This window comes from Amblyraja radiata, chromosome 12, assembly GCF_010909765.2.
Source record: "Amblyraja radiata isolate CabotCenter1 chromosome 12, sAmbRad1.1.pri, whole genome shotgun sequence".
Classification (NCBI taxonomy): Eukaryota; Metazoa; Chordata; class Chondrichthyes; order Rajiformes; family Rajidae; genus Amblyraja; species Amblyraja radiata.
In genome coordinates, this window is record NC_045967.1 from 58,259,568 (window position 1) to 58,281,077 (window position 21,510).

Here is a 21,510-nt window from a genome sequence, read left to right on the forward strand (position 1 = left end):
TCAATGTGATCATGGCTGATCATCCCCAATCAGTTCCCCGTTCCTGCCTTCTCCCCATATCCCCTGACTCCGCTATTTTTAAGAGCCCTATCTAGCTCTCTCTTGAAAGTATCCAGAGAACCGGCCTCCACCGCCCTCTGAGGCAGAGAATTCCACAGACTCACCACTCTCTGTGAGAAGAAGTGTTTCCTCGTCTCCGTTCTAAATGGCTTACTCCTTATACTTAAGCTGTGGCCCCTGGTTCTGGACTCCCCCAACTAACACAGGTAATATCACAACATTTCAACCAAACCCTGCACAGGTTTAAGGAGAGGAAAGGTTTAAGAGGGATATGAGACAACGCAGGCAGGAGGGACCAGCGAAAATGGGGCATCTTTTCCAGCATGGACGAATTGGGCCAAAGGGCCTGTTTCCGTACTGCATGACCAAGACTCTATTACACATGGGGGAGTCCCATGCGGTCAGAGGAACAACATGAAAACTCCACATAGACAGCACATGAGGACATGATCGAATGCGGGTCTCTGCCATTGAGGCAGCAGCTCTACCCGCCGCGCCACTGTGCCGCCAGTAACTTTGTTAACTCTCTGAATAAAGCATCTCTTTAAACCTTGGATTATGCCAACTGCAACTGTGCACCACACTGGTGAACCTGCCACCTCATGCCATGCTGGTGACACCATCAACAATCACCTCCCAACACTAGGGTCAGTATTCTGCCAATGTGCCAATGCAGGTACAGCAGGCAGTGAAGAAAGCTAATGACTTGTTGGCCTTCATTGCGAGAGGATTCGAGTTTAGGAGCCAGGAGGTTCTACTGCAGTTGTACAGGGCCCTGGTGAGACCGCACCTGGAGTATTGTGTGCAGTTTTGGTCTCCTACTTTGAGGAAGAACTTTCTTGCTATTGAGGGAGTGCAGCGTAGGTTCACCAGGTTAATTCCCAGGATGGCGGGACTGTCATATGTTGAGAGAATGGATCGACTGGGCTTGTATTCACTGGAATTTGGAACGATCTTATAGAAACATATAAACTTCTAAAGGCATTGGACAGGTTAGATGTGGGGAAAATGTACCCAATGTTGGGGAGTCCAGAACCAGGGGTCACAGTTTAAGAATAAGGGGTCGGCCATTTAGGACTGAGATGAGGAAAAACGTTTTCACCCAGAGAGTTGTGAATCTGTGGAATTCTCTGTCACAGAAAGCAGTAGAGGCCAATTCACTGGATGTTTTTTTTCCCCCAAGAGAGAGTTAGATTTACCTCTTGGGGCTAACGGAATCAAGGGATATGGAGAGAAAGCAGGAACGGGGTACTGATTGTGGATGATCAACAATGATCATATTGTGAATCTGTGCAATTCTCTGCCTCAGCGGGTGGTGGAGACTAATTCTCTGGATGCTTTCAAGAGAGAGTTAGAGTTCTTAAAGATAGCGGAGTCAGGGGATATGGGGAAAAGGCAGGAACGAGGTACTGAATGTGGATGATCAGCCGTGATCACAATGAATGGCGGTGCTGGCTCGAACGGCCGAATGACCTACTCCTGCACCTATTGTCCATTGAATGGTAGTGCTGGTTCAAAGGGCTGAATGGCCTACTCCTGCACCTATTGTCTATGTTTCTAGTGCAGATTTCAACCAACTGTTGACAAACGTTAGTTGGCAGCAGGAACCAAGACCAAGCTGACAGCCAAACACTGCAATCTACTGCTCCTCCCAAACCAGCTCCCAAATCATTGATCTTCATTGTCCCTCCCCCACCCTCGTTCTCCGAAGTGTTCCACTGTCCTCCTGAGTAAATATTACTGATTATGTGCCTCGTTGTCACCTTCCCCAGAGCTAACAATGAACCATTCTACATTTCCTTCACCATCCTCCCCTTTGATCTGTGTTTTCACACCTCACCCTTCCATATCTCTGGTCTCCCTCTCTGCTGACTCTCAGTCTGAAGAAGGGTCTCGACCCGAGACGTCACCCATTCCTTCTCTCCAGAGATGCTGCCTGTCCCGCTGAGTTACTCCAGCCCAACCCAGGCGAGTATTTGCGTGCTAGCCAAAGAAACCGATCCACAAACTCGTATTACAATCACTCCGCACACTTAAATCTCTACTCCTACAGCAACATTTCTTATAGACAATAGACAATAGGTGCAGGAGTAGGCCATTCGGCCCTCCATTCAGTGTGATCATGGCTGATCATCCCCAATCAGTACCCCGTTCCTGCCTTCCCCCATATCCCCTGACTCCGCTATGTTTAAAAGCCATATCTAGTTCTCTCTTGAAAGAATCCAGAGAACCGGCCTCCACCGCCCTATGAGGCAGAGAATTCCACAGACTCACAACTCTCTGGGTGAAAAAGTGTTTCCTCATCTCCGTTCTAAATGGCTTACTCCTTATTCTTAAACTGTGGCCACTGGTTCTGGACTCCCCCAACATCGGGAACATGTTTCCAGCCTGTAGCATGTCCAAGACCTTAATAATCTTATATGTTTCAAGGAGATGCCCTCTCATCCTTCTAAACTCCAGAGTGTACAAGCCTAGCTGCTCCATTCTTCTAAGATTCTTCCTTTAGCAGTGATCTTCAAACTCCTTGACCCTCGGACTATCCTTGATCGGACTTTCGTGGCTTTACCTTGCACTAAATGTTATTCCCTCATCATGTATCCGGACACTGTAAATGGATCGATTGTAATCATGTGTTGTCTTTCTGCTGACTGGTTAGCATGAAACAAAAGCTTTTCACTATAGCTCGGTACACGTGACAATAAACTAAACTAAACTGAAACATTTTGTGTCGATCCCAAATGTTTGGCTCCTTCTCCAGTCACACTGAACCAACTAGGAAATGCAATAATGTGTCAAGAATATTGTCATACGTCTCAAAATCAGAACCAGTTTTGGTAGCAAAATCAGGAAGGCAGATTATGATATAAATGGTGTTAAATTGGGAAAACAGGATCTGGGGGGTCCTTGCTCATCAGCCAATGAAAGTAAGCATGTAGGTACAGCAGGCAGTGAAGAAAGCGAATGGCATGTTGGCCTTTATAGAATAGAATAGAATAGCCTTTTATAACAAGAGGAGTTGAGTATAGGAGCAAAGAGGTCCTTCTGAAGTTGTACAGAGCCCTAGTGAGATCACACCTGGAGTATTGTGCGCAATTTTGGTCCCCTAATTTGAGGAAGGACATTCTTGCTATTGAGGGAGTGCAGCGTAGGTTTACCAGGTTAATTCCCAGGATGGCGGGACTGTCATATGCTGAGAGAATGGACCGACTGGGCTTATATACTCTGGAGTTTAGAAGGATGAGAGGATATCTTATTGTAACATATAAGATTATTAAGGGTTTGGACACGCTAAAGGCAGGAAACATGCTCCCGATGTTGGGTGAGTCTAGAACCAGGGGCCACAGTTTAAGAATAAGGGGCAAGTCATTTAAAACGGAGACGAGGAAACACTTTTTCACCCAGAGAGTTGTGAGTCTGTGGAATTCTCTGCCTTAGAGGGTGGAAGCCGGTTCTCTGGATGCTTTCAAGAGAGAGCTAGATAGGGCTCTTAAAGATAGCGGAGTCATGGGGATATGGGGAGAAGGCAGGAGCGGGTACTGATTGGGGATGATCAGCCGTGATCACATTGAATGGCGGTGCTGGCTGGAAGGGGCCGAATGGCCTACATCTATTGTCTACAAGTTCTGACTTCAGTCTTCTGACTGTAGAGTCACTGCAGAAACAAAGGCTTTTCACTGTACCTTGGTACACATGACAATGAACTAAACTGAAACAGGCCGTTCGGCCCACCGAGGCTGTGCCGACCAGCGGAATGGAGAAGGTGGGCCGAAGAGCCTGTGGGCTGTACATCTCATGACTATCATGACCAGATTGCAGCCTTGTTGGTTATTGGTGCGGGTTGTGTACACTCTCCCAGTGATGTCCACACTGCCTTGTGACCTGGCACTTTGCAACGGCCCACACTGAAACACCAATCTAATCTTATTTACCAAAATAGACACAGCAGCCGGAAGACTCTGCGCCAGAAGATAGCAGAGCTGTAGGCAGGATGCAGAGGGGACTTAGCAAAACACACAGTGCTGGAGGAACTCAGCGGGTCAGGCAGCATCTGTGGGGGGGAATAGATAGGCGGTGATTCTGGTCGGGACCCTTCATTAGACTGGTCGCATGGGGGAGGGGGAGAAAGCTGGAAAAGAGAGATGCGAGTGGGACAAAGCCTGGTGAGTGATAGGTGGATACAGGTTGGCAGATGGGTGGAGTAAGTGATAAAGGCTGGAGGTGAAAAGGACGTCAGATATGGAGAGACGAGTGGAATGTGAAGACGAGGAGAGGGATTTGGGTGGAAAGTTCATAAGGTCATAAGTGGTGGACCATTCGGCCCATCAAGTCTACTCCGCCATCCAATCATGGCTGATCTATCTCTCCCTCCAAACTCCATTCTCCCGCCTTCTCCCCGTAGCCCCTGACGCCCGAAGGTCTGTACAATTGGAACAAAACCGTCCAATTCTTCAACTACAACCCCGGCCGGCGTGATGGCACAGCGGTAGAGTTACTGCCTTGCAGCGCCGGAGACCCAGGTTCGATCCTGACCAGGGGAGCTGTCTGTACGTTCTCCCCGTGACCGCGTGGGGTTTTCTCCGAGATCTTCAGTTTCCTCCCACACTCCAAAGACGTGCAGGTTTGTAGGTTAAATGTAAGACTGTCTCTACTGCGTGTACGAGAGTGTGAATGTGCGGGGATCGCTGGTCGGTGCGGACTCGGTGGACTGAGGGGCCTGTTGCCGCGCTGTTTCTCTAAATCTAAAACCTCGCACTAAACGTTATTCCCTTATCACGTATCTATACACTGTAAATGGGTCGATTGTAATCATGTATTGTCTTTCCGCTGACTGGTTAGCACGCAACAACAGCTTTTTACTGTACCTCGGTACACGTGACAATAAACTAAACTAAATTAAAACTGCAACGAAAGATCATGTGATGATTAAAATGGACTTTGACTTGACTTGACTCATTTGCATTTGTTGCTGCTTCCTCCCTGCCTGCCTCCACCCGTCAGACCAGCCGGCTAATGTGTGACTCACGCCCTGGTACGCCTCAACCCCTCCCAACCTCACTCACTCAGGCACAGTCTCTCTGCATTGAACCTTTACAGAGAGCAGTACAGCAAGGGAACAGGCCCTTCGGCCCACAATGTCCGTGCAAAACATCCTGCCAAGTGTGACTAATCTCCTCTGCCTACACGTGATCCACACCCCCTCCATTCTCTGCATATCCATGTTCCCATCTGAAACCTCATCTATTGCATCCGCTGCTCTAGGTGTCAGCTGCTCTACATCGGTGAGACCAAGCTTCGCCCAACACCTCCGCTCAGTTCGCAATAACCAAACCAATATCCCGGTGGCTCAGCACTTCAACTCCCCCTCCCATTCCGAATCCGACCTTTCTCTCCTGGGCATCCTCCATGGCCAGAGTGAGGCCCACTGCAAACTGGAGGAGCAGCACCTCATATATTGCTTGGGTAGTTTACACCCCAGCGGTATGAACATTGACTTCTCTAATTTTAGATAGCCCCTGCTTTCTCCCTCCTTCCCCTCCCCTTCCCAGCTCTCCCACAGCCCACTGTCTCTACCTCTTCCTTTCTTCTATCCGCCTACCCCACCCCCACATCAGTCTGAAGAAGGGTCTCCACCCAAAACGTCATCTATTCCTTTGCTCCATAGATGCTGCTGCACCCGCTTAGTTTCTCCAGTATTTTTGTCTACCATCGATTTTTCTAGCACCTGCAGTTCTTTCTTAAACATAGAGCCTCTTGCACATCACTATCCTATCCGCCTCCACCACCACCCCTGGCAGCGCGCTCCAGGCACCCCTCTGTAAACGTGAACTTTCCCCGCACAGCTCTGTATGTTAACTGGCCCTCTGTACAGTGAGTAGGGAGTGGATGTGGAAGTGAGATCATATAGAACTATTGTGAACAGGTGATCACTGGTCAGCACAGACTCGGTGACTCAAAGGGCCTGTCTCCATGCTGTATCTCTAAACTAATCTCTGTTAAACCTCCCCCCTCCCCCCTCCCCCCTCTCACCTTAAAGCCGTGCACTCTCGTGGGGAAACAATCTGCCTTTTGATTCCTTGTATTGAAGTGCATGACTTCACCCTCGTATAAGTTAAACTCCATTTGCCTTTTTTTCGCCTGATGATTCCTATCTATCTATCTATCTATCTATCTATCTATCTATCTCCTGTTTAGTTTACTTTAGAGATACAGCGCGGACACAGGCCCTTCGGCCCACTGAGTCCAGCGATCTCTGCACACTAACACTATCCTACACCCACTAGGGACAATTCACTATTTCACCAAGACAATTAACCTACAAATGTGCACATATTTGGAGTGTGGGAGGAAACCGGAGCACCTGGAGAAAACCCACGCGGTCACGGGGAGAAGGTACAAAGTCTGTACAGACAGCGCCCGTAGTCAGGATTGAACCCGGGTCTCTGGTGTTGTAAGGCACCAACTCTACCGCTGCGCCACCGTGCCGAATCACAATCTCCCTCGCTTCAATCTGACCTTCCACCTACTTTTGGATCATCAGCAAACTCAGAAATCTTCCCCCCTCTACATTATTCATGCAAATAGTGAACAGGTTGCAACTCGCAGGAGATAACGATATCCAGTGGAGGTGCTGCATCTAGACCTTCACATTGCCATTTCCCTCCACAGATGCTGCCTGACCCGCTGAGTTACTCCAGCACTCTGTGAAACGTCACCTATCCATGTTCTCCACAGATGCTGCCTGACCCGCTGAGTAAAGGGCCTGTCCCACTTACGCGACCTTTTCGGCGACTGCCGGCACCCGTCATGAGTCGCCAAAAATATTCAACGTTGAAAATTCAGCAGCGACCAGAAGGACGCTACGACTCTTTGGGCGACTGAGGAGACGACTCACGAGCGCTCAGCCAGTATGGTCATGAGAGGTCTCCTATGGTCGTGAGAGGTCACCCAAAGAGTCGTAGCGTCTTTCTGGTCGCCGCTGAATGTTCAACATATGACGGGTGCCGGCAGTCTCAGAAAAGGTGGCGTAAGTGGGACAGGCCCTTGACTCCAGCATTTTGTGTCTATTTTTTAAATTCAAAGTGTAGCTCGGTAAAAGGAGGGAATTTTCTGTGACAAGTCTGTACAGAGGCAGTGTGAATGGCCGGGTCCCACACTGATTATCCATCAACTGTAGGTGGAGTTCACATCTCACTCTGTTCCACACTGCACCTTCAAACAAAGTCTTGCATTCCAGAGCCCGGAGGTTGCAGGGAGGGGCGATCGCTCGCTTGGCAGCAGGGTTTACAAAGCACGGCACCCACCCTGTTGTGCCAGAGACTGTGACGTGTGATCCATGTGATCCCAGCCCAGGGCTCGGGCAGTTCCACCGGTTCCAAAGGTGCGTCCACAACCCAAGCATCTGCCGACTGCTTATAAGTGACAGGAGCAGAATTAGGCCATTCGGCCCATCAAGTCTACTCCGCCAATCAATCATGCCTGATCTATCTCTCCCTCCCAACCCGATTCTCCTGCCTTCTCCCCATAACCCCTGACACCCTTACTAAACCTGATGTTGGGGGAGTCCAGAACCAGGGTCCACAGTTTAAGAATAAGGGGTAAGCCATTTAGAACGGAGACGAGGAAACACTTTTTCACACAGAGAGTTGTGAGTCTGGTATTCTCTGCCTCAGAGGGCGGTGGAGGCCGGTTCTCTGGATGCTTTCAAGAGAGAGCTAGATAGGGCTCTTAAAGATAGCGGAGTCATGGGATATGGGGAGAAGGCAGGAACGGGGTACTGATTGGGGATGATCAGCCATGATCACATTGAATGGCGGTGCTGGTTCGACGGGCCAAATGGCCTTTCCTGCACCTATTGTCTAATCAAGAATCTATCTATCTCTGGTTTAAAAATATCCACTGCCGTCTGTGGCAAAGAATCCCACAGATTCACCACCCTCTGACTAAAGAAATCCCTTCTCATCTCCTTCATGAAGAAACGTCCTTTAATTCTGAGGCTGTGGCCTCTGGTCCTAGACTCTCCCACTAGTGGCAACATCCTCTCCACATCCACTCTATCCAGGCCTTTCACTATTCGTTCACTGTCACCCATCGTGAGGCTGGCACACACACACACACACACACACTACGAGTTTCAGCAATGTTGTTTATTCTCCATTAGTTTTGTTCTTCTCCTTTCAGTGCCCCTCCCCAAAAACTGTCTTCCTATTTTTCTTTGACACACAGTCCTGGAGTAACACAGCGAGACCCAGGCAGCATCTCTGGAGAAAAAGGACCCTTCTTGAACTCAGCAGGCCGGCTCAGTATGAAGAAGGGTCCCGACCCGAAAAAATCACCCAGCCTTTATCTCCAGAAATGCCGCCTGTCCCGCTGAGTTACTCCAGCACTCTGTGAAACGTCACCTATCCGTTGACCCGAAACGTCAACTATTCCTTCACTCCATAGATGCTGCCTCACCCGCTGAGTTTCTCCAGCATCTTACATAGAAACATAGAAATTAGGTGCAGGAGTAGGCCATTCGGCCCTTCGAGCCTGCACCGCCATTCAATATGATCATGGCTGATCATCCAACTCAGTATCCTGTACCTGCCTTCTCCCCATACCCCCTGATCCCCTTTAGCCACAAGGGCCACATCTAACTCCCTCTTAAATATAGCCAATGAACTGTGGCCTCAACTACCTTCTGTGGCAGAGAATTCCACAGATTCACCACCATCTTAGTCTACCTTCGCTTTTTCCAGCATCTGCAGTTCCTTCTTAAAGATTAGCAGGAAGGAGTTTGACACAGCTTCAGTTTGTGCTGGAGTTACTCAGCACGTGCTCTGAGCAGGTCTGGACACTGGGACCTTGTTTCATGAGGTGGCGCGGTTCCTCAGAGCAAACACTGGAGGGGTCTCGGAATGAACTGTGGCCGCAGCTACAGGCGCTGAATGGGTTCAGTGTAGTGTGGAAATCCTCCTGGCCTCCGCCCTCCCTGGCAAGAGAGATTCCAGCCGCTGCCATCAACCAAGTACCAAAAATAAACTCCACTGCTTGTTTTGCTAGTCCAACAATGTCCTCAGTCTCTGGGACAGACGGAGGATGCAGCTCAATGGGCAGGAGTATAAACACAGCACGCCCGACTCCACACAGACCCCCCCCCTTCCCCCCCCCCCCACCTTCCGTCCCGACCCCACCCCACCTTCCGTCCCGACCCCACCACACCTGTCTTGCCCCCTCCACAGTGCAGTGGATTCTATCCCTCTCCCCCACCCCCACTCCTCCCCCCTTCCCCCCCCCCAACTTCTGTCCCGTTCCCCCCCACTTTCTTCCCCCCTCCCCCGCACTTCTGCTCCTCCCCCCACCCCTCCCCCCTCCTTTCTCCCCCTCCCCCTACTTCTCCCCCTGACCCAGAGGTTTACACACTCACTCCTGGCCCCGTGTGTGTGGGTTGGTGGTCCCGGGCTGGCCCTGCTCCCTGCCCAGTGACACCTTCATCTGATCATCAGGCCAGAGGAATGTCAGCAATGCCCAGCCCGGTCCAAACACAGCCCAGGGCCATAGTCACCCCCGACCCAACACAACACAACACAGCCCAGGGCCACACTCACCCCCGACCCAACACAACACAACACAGGCCAGGGCCACACTCACCCCCGACCCAACACAACACAACACAGCCCAGGGCCACACTCACCCCCGACCCAACACAACACAACACAGCCCTGGGCCATAGTCACCCCGACCCAACACAACACAACACAGCCCAGGGCCACACTCACCCCTGACCCAACACAACACAGCCTAGGGCCACACTCACCCCTGACCCAACACAACACAACACAGCCCAGGGCCACACTCATCCCTGGCATCAACTAGGTGAACACTATCACCATTGCCCATCATCGCCACACATCACAAGGCCATACAACACAGAAACAGGCCCTTTAGCCCAACCCGCCCATGCTAACCAACATGCCCCATCTACACCAGTCCCACCTGCCTGTGTTTTTGCTCCACATTTATCTCGCTAAACCTTGTGCAGGAAGGAACTGCAGATGCTGGTTTAAACCGAAGACGGACGCAAAATGCTGGAGTAACTCGGCGGGACAGGCAGCATCTCTGGAGAGAAGGAATGGGTGACGTTTTGGGTCGAGAGCCTACAGACTGGTTAGGGATAAGGGAAACGAGAGATGTAGACGATGATGTTGACAGATGAAGAACAATGAATGAAAGATATGCCAAAAAACTGACGATGATAAAAGAAACAGGACATTGTCAGCTGTTTGTAGGGTTAAAACAAGAAGCTGGTGAAACGAGAAACATTCCTTCTCTCCAGAGACAGGCCAGTCCTCTGGATACTTTCAAGAGAGAGCTAGATAGTGCAAAGAGATAAGTACCGGAGTGCTGGAGGAACTCAGTGGGTCAGGCAGCATCTGTGAAGGGGATGAGTGGCTGACACAGAAGCACAGAACAGAAGAAAAGGCCCTTCTGCGCACAAAGTCCGTGCCAAACAGGTTCAACTAATAGACAATAGGTGCAGGAGTAGGCCATTCGGCCCCTCGAGCCAGCACCACCATTCACTGTGATCATGGCTGATCAACCACAATCAGTACCCCGTTCCTGCCTTCTCCCGATATCCCATGACTCCGCTATCTTTAAGAGCCCTATCTAGCTCTCTCTTGAAAGTATCCAGAGGACCGGCCTCCACCTGAGGCAGAGAATTCCACAGACTCACCACTCTCTGTGAGAAAAAGTGTTTCCTCGTCTCCGTTCTAAATGGCTTACCCCTTATTCTTAAAAGGTGGCCCCTGGTTCTGGACTCCCCCAACATCGGGAACATGTTTCCTGCCTCTAGCATGTCCAAACCTAAATAATCTTATATGTTTCAATAAGATCCCCTCTCATCCTTCTAAATTCCAAAGCCCAGCCGCTCCATTCTCTCAGCATATGACAGTCCCGCCATCCCGGGAATTAACCTTGTAAACCTGCAATAGCAAGAATGTCCTTCCTCAAACTGGGAGGAATCTCCTTTGCCCGCATGTGATCCATTACCATGTCTATCCAAAAGCCTCTTAAATCTAGCTGCACCACCACCCCTGGCAGCGCGTTCCAGGCACCCACCACCCTCTGAGTAAATAAACTGGCCCCGTACATCTCCTGAAAATAAGTTTGTTAAGGGCTTGGACACGCTAGAAGCAGGAAACATGTTCCCGATGTTGGGGGAGTTTAGAACCAGCGGCCACAGTTGAAGAATAAGGGGTAAGCCATTTAGAACGGAGACGAGGAAACACTTTTTCACACAGAGAGTTCTGAGTCTGTGGAATTCTCTGCCTCAGAGGGCGGTGGAAGCCGGTTCTCTGGATGCTTTTAAGAGAGAGCTAGATAGGGCTCTTAAAAATAGCGGAATCAGGGGATATGGGAAGGCAGGAACGGGGTACTGATTGTGGATGATCAGCCATGATCACATTGAATGGCGGTGCTGGCTCGAAGGGCCGAATGGCCTCCTCCTGCACCTGTTGTCTATTGAATACTCTGTCCGTTTCACCTTAACGCTGTGGATATTTCCACCCACCGTACAACACTCTGTGCATTCACACAGCCTACGTCCACTGAGGCGTGGCTGGACTGACAGCGAGGAAGCGGGCGGGCGGGCAGCTTTGAGTCCGAGGTGGGTCTGCTGGACAGCGCACTGTTGGAGTGCTGGCACTGTGCAGGGTCGGCCTGGAGACCAGGAATGTGCTTGACACAAACCTGCGATGTATTGACAAGCCCACAAGGGCTCAGCCCTTCCTGTTAACCCTCCCCGCCAAGTCCCACCAAGTGGCACTACTCAATAAACACTGTGTGTTCTCCACATGGGGCTGGGCCGGGCTTCAAAGCCACGGCCAACTTGGCCTCAACCTTGCTCTCAGCATAGAGGGCTCTGTGTGGAGAGATGGTGATGGAGGCTGAAGTGAGAAGTATACGAGACAGCAATGGGTAGGTAGGTGTGTGTGTGTGTGTGTGTTAGCCTGTGTGTGTGTGTGTGTGTGTGTGTGTGTTAGCCTGTGTGTGTGTGTGTGTGTGTGTGTGTGTGTGTGTATGTTAGCCTGTGTGTGTGTGTGTGTGTGTGTGTATGTTAGCCTGTGTGTGTGTGTGTGTGTGTGTGTGTGTGTGTCTGTTAGCCTGTGTGTGTGTGTGTGTGTGTGTGTGTGTGTGTGTGTGTCTGTTAGCCTGTGTGTGTGTGTGTGTGTGTGTGTGTGTGTGTGTGTGTTAGCCTGTGTGTGTGTGTGTGTATGTTAGCCTGTGTGTGTGTGTGTGTGTGTGTGTGTATGTGTGTGTTAGCCTGTGTGTGTGTGTGTGTGTGTGTGTGTGTGTCTGTTAGCCTGTGTGTGTGTGTGTGTGTGTGTGTGTGTATCTGTTAGCCTGTGTGTGTGTGTGTGTGTGTGTGTGTGTGTGTATTAGCCTGTGTGTGTGTGTGTGTGTGTGTGTGTATGTGTGTGTTAGCCTGTGTGTGTGTGTGCGTGTGTGCGTATTAGCCTGTGTGTGTGTGTGTGTGTGTGTATGTGTGTGTTAGCCTGTGTGTGTGTGTGTGTGTGTGTGTTAGCCTGTGTGTGTGTGTGTGTGTATGTGTGCATGTTAGCCTGTGTGTGTGTGTGTGTTAGCCTGTGTGTGTGTGTGTGTGTGTGTGTGTGTTTCTGTGTGCGTCTGCGTGTCTGTGTGTGAGCGTGTGTGTGTGTTTCTGTGTGCGTGTGTGTGTTTCTGTGTGTGTGTGTTTCTGTGTGCGTGTGCGTGTGTGTGTTTCTGTGTGTGTGTGTTTCTGTGTGCGTGTTTGTGTGCATGTGTGTGTGTTTGCGTGTGCGTGTGCAGGTGTGTGCGTGTTTGTGTGCATGTGTGCGTGCATGTGCATGTCTGTGTGCGCGTGTGCCTGTGCATGTCTGTGTGTGTGTGTGTGTGTGTGTGCGTGTGTGCGCATGTGTGTGTGTCTATGCGTTTGTGCGTGTGCTGGCTCCGTGATCACTCCACCCATGGAACATTCATTCCCAGAGCCAGCACTGGGAACGGCAACAACATGGGTCAGAGGCATAGAGTAATACAGTGTGGAAACTGCCCCTCGGCCCAACTTGCCCACACCGGCCAACAATGCCCAATCTACACTGGTCCCACCTGCCTGCGCTTGGTCCATATCCCTCCAAACTTGTCCTATCCATGTACCTGTCTAACTGTTTGTTAAACGCTGGGATAGTCCCAGCCTCAACTACCTCCTCTGGCAGCTTGCTCCATGCACACACCACCCTTTGTGTGAAAAAGTTACCCCTCAGATTCCAATTAAACCTTTTCCCCTTCACCTTAAGTCTATGTCCTCTGGTCCTCGATTCACCTACTCTGGGCAAGAGATTCTGTGCATCATCTGATGATTTTAAGCCATTCAGTAAACGTCCGTCAGAATGTAGGAATATCGGGAGCGTGGGCAGGAACGGATCTGCGCACACACACACAGAACGGACACACACGGACATTCACAACCCTTCCCCTCTCACCACCTTCATTCAGAGTTTATTGTCACGTGTACCGAGGTACAGTGAAAAGCTTTTGTAGTGTGCTAACCAGTCAGCAGAAAGACAACACATGATTACAATCGAGGTATCCACAGTGTACAGATACATGATAAGGGAACAACATTTAGTGCAAGGTAAAGCCAATAACGTACGATCAAAGATAGTCCGATGGTCACCAATGAGGATGATTCCTGCTGCTGGGTAAGACTGTGCTTGCACCCCTCGAGATGTTATACACCTCTAGAAGGTCACCCCTCATCCTCCAGCGCTCCAGGGAACAGAGTCTTAGCTGACTTGGGGTTATTGAACATCCCGCGGTCTAGGCATAAGCTCAGGGGTGACTGCACCTTTGCGGTTGCAGCTCCTAGACTGTGGAACAGCATCCCTCTTCCCATCAGAACTGCCCCCTCCATCGACTCCTGTAAGTCGAGACTAAAAATTCATCTTTACTCTCAAGCCTTTCTTGACGTCCTCTGAGTGAGGGCTATATGTATGTATTTATGTATGTACTTAATCTATGAACCACTGTTGTATAACGTTAGTACCTCCACCAATGTAAAGCACTTTGGCCAAAGAGAGTTGTTTTGTAAATGTGCTATATAAATAAAAGTGACTTGACTTGACTTGCCCAACCTCTCCCTGTGGCTCAGGCCCTCAAATCCCAGCAACATCATTGAACATCATCATCATAGCAGAAACAAAGAACTACACATGCTGGTTAATCCACACAAGTACTTTGTTTAGTTAGTTTAATGTCTTGTCTCGTGTACTGAGGTACAGTGAAAAGCTCTTTGTTGTGTGATATCCAGTCAGCAGAAAGACAATACAATCGAGCCGTTCACAGTGTACACATACAGGACAAAAGGACAACAGGAGTATCGTTTAGTGCAAGGTAAAGCCCAGTAAAGTCCAAAGTTCTCCAATGAGGTAGATGGGATATCGGGACCGCTCTCTAGTTGGTGAGTGGATGGTTCAGTTGCCTGGTGACAGCCGGGAAGAATCCCATTCCCAAGGAAAAGGGGATCTTTCTGATCAAAGGGACCTTACGTGTAACAGTAACTAAGCTGGTCTCAGCCCGAAACTTCACCATGTTCTCCACAGATGCTGCCTGACCCACTGAGTTTCTTTGTGTTCCATCCTAGTAACACTCGTGGGCCAAGTTGATTGGCCCACTATCTACCCAACCCCCCCCCCCCCCCCCCACCGGAGTCCACAAACACTCCCGCAAGGAGCAAACGGCAATGAAAAAGCCCTGGGCCCTGCTGGTGACAGACAGCACATGATGTACTGGAGAGTAGAGGCAGGGAGTGGCGTACACAACTGCCCGAGCTCACCACAAAAAGGCGTTGAAACTTTACGTCTAAAATTACTTTAGTTGCAAACCAAAACCAGTTACATTTGGATATTGACCGATCTAATACTCTCCACACTGTCCCACGCCCTCTCTCCGCACTCTCTCTACCCCCTCCCTGTGCTGTCTCTACCCCCTCCCCCCCACTCTCTACCCCTCTCTCGCCCCACACTCTCTCCCCCATCTCCCCACGCACAATCTACCCACCACATACTCTCTACCCCTCCCCACACCCACTTCCTATCCCCCCCCCCACAATCTCTAACCCCCTCCCCCCACACTCTCTATCCTCCCCCTCACACTCCATATCACCCCCCCCATGCTCTACCTCTCCCCACGCTCTGTACCCCCTCTCCCCACGCTCTGTACCCCCTCTCCCCACGCTCTGTACCCCCTCTCCCCACACTCTCTACCCCCTCCCCCCACACTCTCTAACCTCCCCCTCACACTCCATATCACCCCCCCCCCCCCCACACTCTCTACCCCCCCTCCCCCTGCCAGCTCTATTCCCCCCCAGTCTCCGTGCGGTCTCTACCCCCTCTCTGCCAGTACGTGGTGCATTGTCACCTGTCGCCAACCCGTCACAGGCCCAGACAGAGGCAGGCGCTGCCCCATTACAGGGCGGTTGTGCAGGCTGTGGTGAGGAGGTTCACCATGATGCTGCCTGGATTAGAGGCTTCAGCTGTTGGGGGAAGTTGGACCAATGTGGAGTGTGGGAGATTGAGGGGAGAGGAGGATCAGGCAGCATCGGTGGAGGGAAATGGACACAGACAATAGACAATAGGTGCAGGAGGAGGCCATTCGGCCCTTCGAGCCAGCACCGCCATTCAATGTGATCATGGCTGATCATCCCCAATCAGTACCCCGTTCCTGCCTTCTCCCCATATCCCCTGACTCCACTATCTTTAAGAGCCCTATCTAGCTCTCCCTTGAAAGTATCCAGAGAACCTGCCTCCACCGACCTCTGAGGCAGAGAATTCCATAGACTCACCACTCTCTGTGAGAAAAAGTGTTTCCTCGTCTCATTTCTAAATGGCTTACTCCTTATTCTTAAACTGTGGTCCCTGGTTCTGGACTACCCCAACATCGGGAACATGTTTCCTGCCTCTAGCGTGTCCAAACCCTTAACAATCTGATATGTTACAATGAGATGCCCTCTCATCCTTCTAAACTCCAGAGTGTACAGTCTGAAGAAGTCTTAACCCTCCAAGCTTAACCACCACTGTGTATTTTGCTGGCCTTGTCCGACCACAACCAGAGAGCAGTCCTGAACTACTATCTACCTCTTTGGTGACCCTCCGACTATCCCTGATCGGACCTTCCTGGCTTTACCTAGCACTGAACGTTATCAGGGCCCAGGGCTTTTTCAGCGGGTCTGAAGAAGGGTTTGGACCCCAAATGTAATCTATTCCTTCTCCCCAGAGATGCTGCCCGAGCCGCTGAGTTAAGGGCCTGTCCCACGAGCATGCGACCTGCATTATTAAACACGGTCAGTTTTTCGGAGCCCCGCGCGATGACGGGACCAGCTCCGCACAACTCCATACGGCTCCGGTGATCGAAGTGGGACCGGCCCCGCGAGGCCGTATGGCTCAAGCGACCACGTTAGGTCGCGCTTGCCGCATGCTCGTGGGACAGGCCCTTACCTCCAGCATTTTGTGTCTGTCTACAGTACCACTGGTTTGACACAATGAATTCTTTCCAAATAGCATTAATTTCAAACTCATGAGATTTTGTTATCCAGAGGGTCACCCAGGACCCTGGGCCCAAGATAGACACAAAAAGCTGGAGTTACTCAGCAGGTCAGGCAGCATATCTGGAGAGAAGGAATAGGTGACGTTTCCGGTCAGGGTCCTTCTTCAGACTGAGAGTCAGGGGAAAGCCAAATTAGAAACATAGATAATAGGTGCAGGAGTAGGCCATTCGGCCCTTTGAGCCAGCACTGCCATTCAATATGATCATGGCTGATCATCCACTATCAGTACCCCGTTCTGGCTTTTCCCCCCATACCCCTTGATCGCATTAGCCCTAAGAGCTAAATCTAACTCTGTCTTGAAATCATCCAGTGAATTGGCCTCCACTGCCTTCTGTGGCAGAGAATTCCACAGATTCACAACTCTCTGGGTGAAAATGTTTTTCCTTATCTCAAGGGTTCCTTTGCCGACTGAGATGCCTCATCCACGCTGGTCCCACCACCGACATTTGGGCCATATCCCTCTGAACCGGTCCTGAAGTACGTTCCTTCTCATGTCACTGCATTAAACTTCATTTGCCACCTAGAGTCATAGAGTGATACAGTGTGGAAACAGGCCCTTCGGCCCAACTAGCCCACACTGGCCAACAATGTCCCAGCTACACTAGTCCCACCTGCCTGCGTTTGGCCCATATCCCTTCAAACCTGTCCTATCCATGTACCTGTCTAACTGTTTGTTAAATGATGGGATAGTCCCAGCCTCAACTACCTCCTCTGGCAGCTCGTTCCATACACCCACCACCACTCAGATTCCTATTTAATTTTTCCCCTTCACCTTAAACCTGTGATGCTCCTGTGATAAGCTTCATCCCACAATCACATACCATCCTTATCACTGAATACAGATGGCTTGTTTGGACAGCGGTTGGACTTTGATCTTTGACAAGGCGTATGTATGCCTGCACCAAAGAAAATGCAGCAGTCACGTTGCAAGAACATTAACCGGTGCCCTCCACATCCATCACAAGGCATTGCAGAGAGTAGCCCAGAACATCAGAGTGGCACAGCGGTAGAGTTGCTGCCTCACAGCGCCAGAGACCCGGGTTCCATCCCGACTACGGGCGCTGTCTGTACGGACTTTGTACCTTCTCCCTGTGACCACGTGGGTTTTAGACAATAGACAATAGTAAGTAATTAAGTAAGGTTTATTGGCCAAGTATTCACATACAAAGAATTTGCCTTGGTGCTTCGCCCACAAGTGACAACATGACATACAGTGAAAGTTACGAATGACTCAGAATAGGTGCAGGAGTAGGCCATTCGGCCCTTCAAGCCAGCACCGCCATTCAATGTGATCATGGCTGATCATCCCCAATCAGTACCCCGTTCCTGCCTTCTCCCCATATCCCGACTCCGCTATTTTTTAAGAGCCCCATCTAGCTCTCTCCTGAAGGCATCCAGAGAACCTGCCTCCACTGCCCTCTGGGGCAGAGAATTCCACAGACTCACCACTCTCTGTGAGAAAAAGTGTTTCCTCGTCTCCGTTCTAAATGGCTTACCCCTTATTCTAAAACTGTGGCCCCTGGTTCTGGACTCCCCCAACATCGGGAACATGTTTCCTGCCTCTAGCGTGTCCAAACCCTTAACAATCTTATATATTTCAATGAGATTCCCTCCCATCCTTCTAAACTCCAGAGTGTACAAGCCCAGCTGCTCCATTCTCTCAACATATGACAGTCCCGCCATCCCGGCAATTAACCTTGTAAACCTGCGCTGCACTCCCTCAATAGCAAGAATGTCCTTCCTCAAATTAGGGGACCAAAACTGCACACAATACTCCAGGTGTGGTCTCACTAGGGCTCTGTACAACTGCAGAAGGACCACTTTGCTCCTATATTCGATTCCTCCGGTTTTCTCCAGGTGCTCCGGTTTCCTCCCACTCCAAAGACGTGCAGGTTTGCAGGTTAATTGGCTTCTGTAAATTGTCTCTAGTGTGTAGGGAGTGATAAAATGAGATAACATAGAACTAGTGTATGGGTGATCGATGGTCCACGTAGGCTCGGTGGGCCGAAGGGCCTGTTTCCCCGCTGTATCACTGAACTAAACTAACCCCACAGACCAGACTTCCCGCCTACTCCTCACCTTGCCTCAGGGAAGCATCCGACATAATCATCGACCAGTCACGCCCCAGTCATTCCCTCTTTCCCCAAACTTGAAAGCACACGCCACCAGATTCAGGAACAGCTTATTCCCCCTCGATAGACACTTCCAAAACAACATAAACTAAGGGAGAATTCCTGATCTCCCAATCTACACCATTGAGGCCCTTGCACTTTTTTTATCTGCACTTTCTTTGTAGCTGTAACACTATAGGAGCAAAGTCCATCTGCAGTTGTACAGAGCCCTAGTGAGACCACACCTGGAGTATTGTGTGCAGTTTTGGTCCCCTAATTTGAGGAATTGAGGGGGTGCAGCGTAGGTTCACCAGGTTAATTCCCTGGATGGCAGGACGGTCATATGTTGATAGAATGGAGCGGATGGGCTTGTATACTGTGGAGTTTAGAAGGATGAGAGGGGATCTTATTGAAACATATAAGATTATTCAGGGTTTGGACATGCTAGAGGCAGGAAACATGTTCCCGATGTTGGGGGAGTCCAGAACCAGGGGCCACAGTTTAAGAATAAGGAGCAAGCCATTTAGAACAGAGACGAGGAAACACTTTTTCTCACAGAGAGTGGTGAGTCTGTGGAATTCTCTGCCTCAGAGGGCGGTGGAGGCAGGTTCTCTGGATGCTTTCAAGAGAGAACTAGATAGGGCTCTTAAAAATATGGGAGTCAGGGGATACGGGGAGAAGGCAGGAATGAGGTACTGATTGGGGATGATCAGCCATGATCACATTGATTGGCAGTGCTGGCTCGAAGGGCCGAATGGTCTACTCCTGCACCTATTGTCTATTGTCAGTTGTCTAATTCCTGATCTCCCAATCTACATCATTGAGGCCCTTGCACTTTCTTTGTAGCTGTAACATTATACGTCACGACCCAAAACGCCACCCTTCCTTCCTCCAGGGATGCTGCCTGTCCCGCTGAGTTACTCCAGCTTTTTGTGTCTCTATTCGGTTTAAACCAGCATCTGCAGTTCCTTCCTGCATTCTATACTCTCTGATGAAACATGTACAGTATGATTCACCTAGATCATAGATAACACAAAGAAACTCACTGTACACACAACCATGTATGAATCAACACACACTCCTGGAGCTTGTTACCAAACCTCTGCTACCTCAGTGAAAATCAAATCCAATCACGTCAGACAAAAAACAACTTGCCTTTAGCAAAGATAGACACAGAGTGCTGGAGTAACTCAGCGGGTCAGGCAGCATCTGTGGGGAACATGGATAGGTGACGTTTCACAGAGTGCTGGAGTAACTCAGCGGGTCAGGCAGCATCTGTGGAGAACATGGATAGGTGACGTTTCACAGAGTGCTGGAGTAACTCAGCGGGTCAGGCAGCATCTGTGGAGAACATGGATAGGTGACGTTTTGGGTTGATACACTTCCACAGGCTAAGAGTCGGGGGTGAGGGAGGCTAGAGGTATGAAAGGTGCAGAACAAACAGCTGGCACAGATGACTGAAGAAAGGTGGAGCCCACAATGGTCGATTGTTGGCAGTGGAAGAGATGATGACAGCGGGAAGCCTTTCACAAACCTGCACTTGGTTACATTCTTCAACCCAAACACTTACAAGTCAATAGATATTTTTTAAGGCAGAGATAGATAAATTCTTGATTAGTACAGGTGTCGGTGGTTATGGGAAAAAGGCAGGAGAATGGGGTTGGGAGGGAGAGATAGATCAGCCATGACTGAATGGCGAAGTAGACTTGATGGGCCGAATGGTCACCAGGGGTCGCAGTTTAAGAATAAGGGGCAGGCTATTTAGGACTGAGATGAGGACAAACTCTTTTCACCCAGAGACTTGTGAATCTGTGGAATTCTTTGCCACAGAAGGCAGTGGAGGCCAATGTTTTCAAGAGAGAGTTAGATTTAGCTCTTCAGGCTAATGGAATCAAGGGATATGGGAAAAAGCAGGAACGGGGTACTGATTTTAGATGATCAGCCATGATTATATTGAATGGCGGTGCTGGCTCGAAGGGCTGAATGACCTACTCCTGCACCTATTCTCTATGTTTCTGCCCCTATCTCTTATGAGCTGGGGTCTTGCACTCCCTGCGCTCAAGGTGGGCCATGTCCACTACATCGCTAAAGATCAACATAACGGTAGATCACTGTATTTCAGGTGGTCCCTGCTTTCTCCCTCCTTCCCCTCCCCTTCCCAGCTCTCCCACAGCCCACTGTCTCCGCCTCTTCCTTTCTTCTTCCCGCCCCCCCTCCCCCCCACATCAGTCTGAAGAAGGGTCTCGACCCGAAACGTCACCTATTCCTTCGCTCCATAGATGCTGCCTCACCCGCTGAGATTCTCCAGCATTTTTTGTCTACCTTCAATTTTTCCAGCATCTACAGTTCTTTCTTAAACATAGATCACTATGAATCAGTGAATCTGATACATCACCAGGCTGAAGAAACATCAACTTTAGACTTTGGAGATAGTACAGAAACAGGCCCTTCGGCCTAACGAGTCCATGCTGACCAGCAATCACTTGGACAGTAACACTATCCTACACACACTAGGGACAAATTGCACAATTTACAGAAGCCAATTAACCAACCAACCTGCGCGTCTTTGGAGTGTGGAAGGAAACCAGGGCATCCGGAGAAAACCCACGAGGTCACGGGGAGAACATGCAAACTCCACACTGTGACAGCGCCCGTAGTCGGGTTCGAACCCAGGTCTCTGGTGCACCAAGGCAGCAATTCTACCGCTGCACCACCACA

General features: G+C 50.2%; 1 protein-coding gene across 3 annotated transcripts in view; it reads right to left on the reverse strand.

Moving 5' to 3' along the window:
• Positions 1 to 21,510, reverse strand: part of stk26 (serine/threonine kinase 26) — a 56,472-nt gene that overhangs the window by 24,245 nt on the left and 10,717 nt on the right. The window lies entirely within an intron of this gene.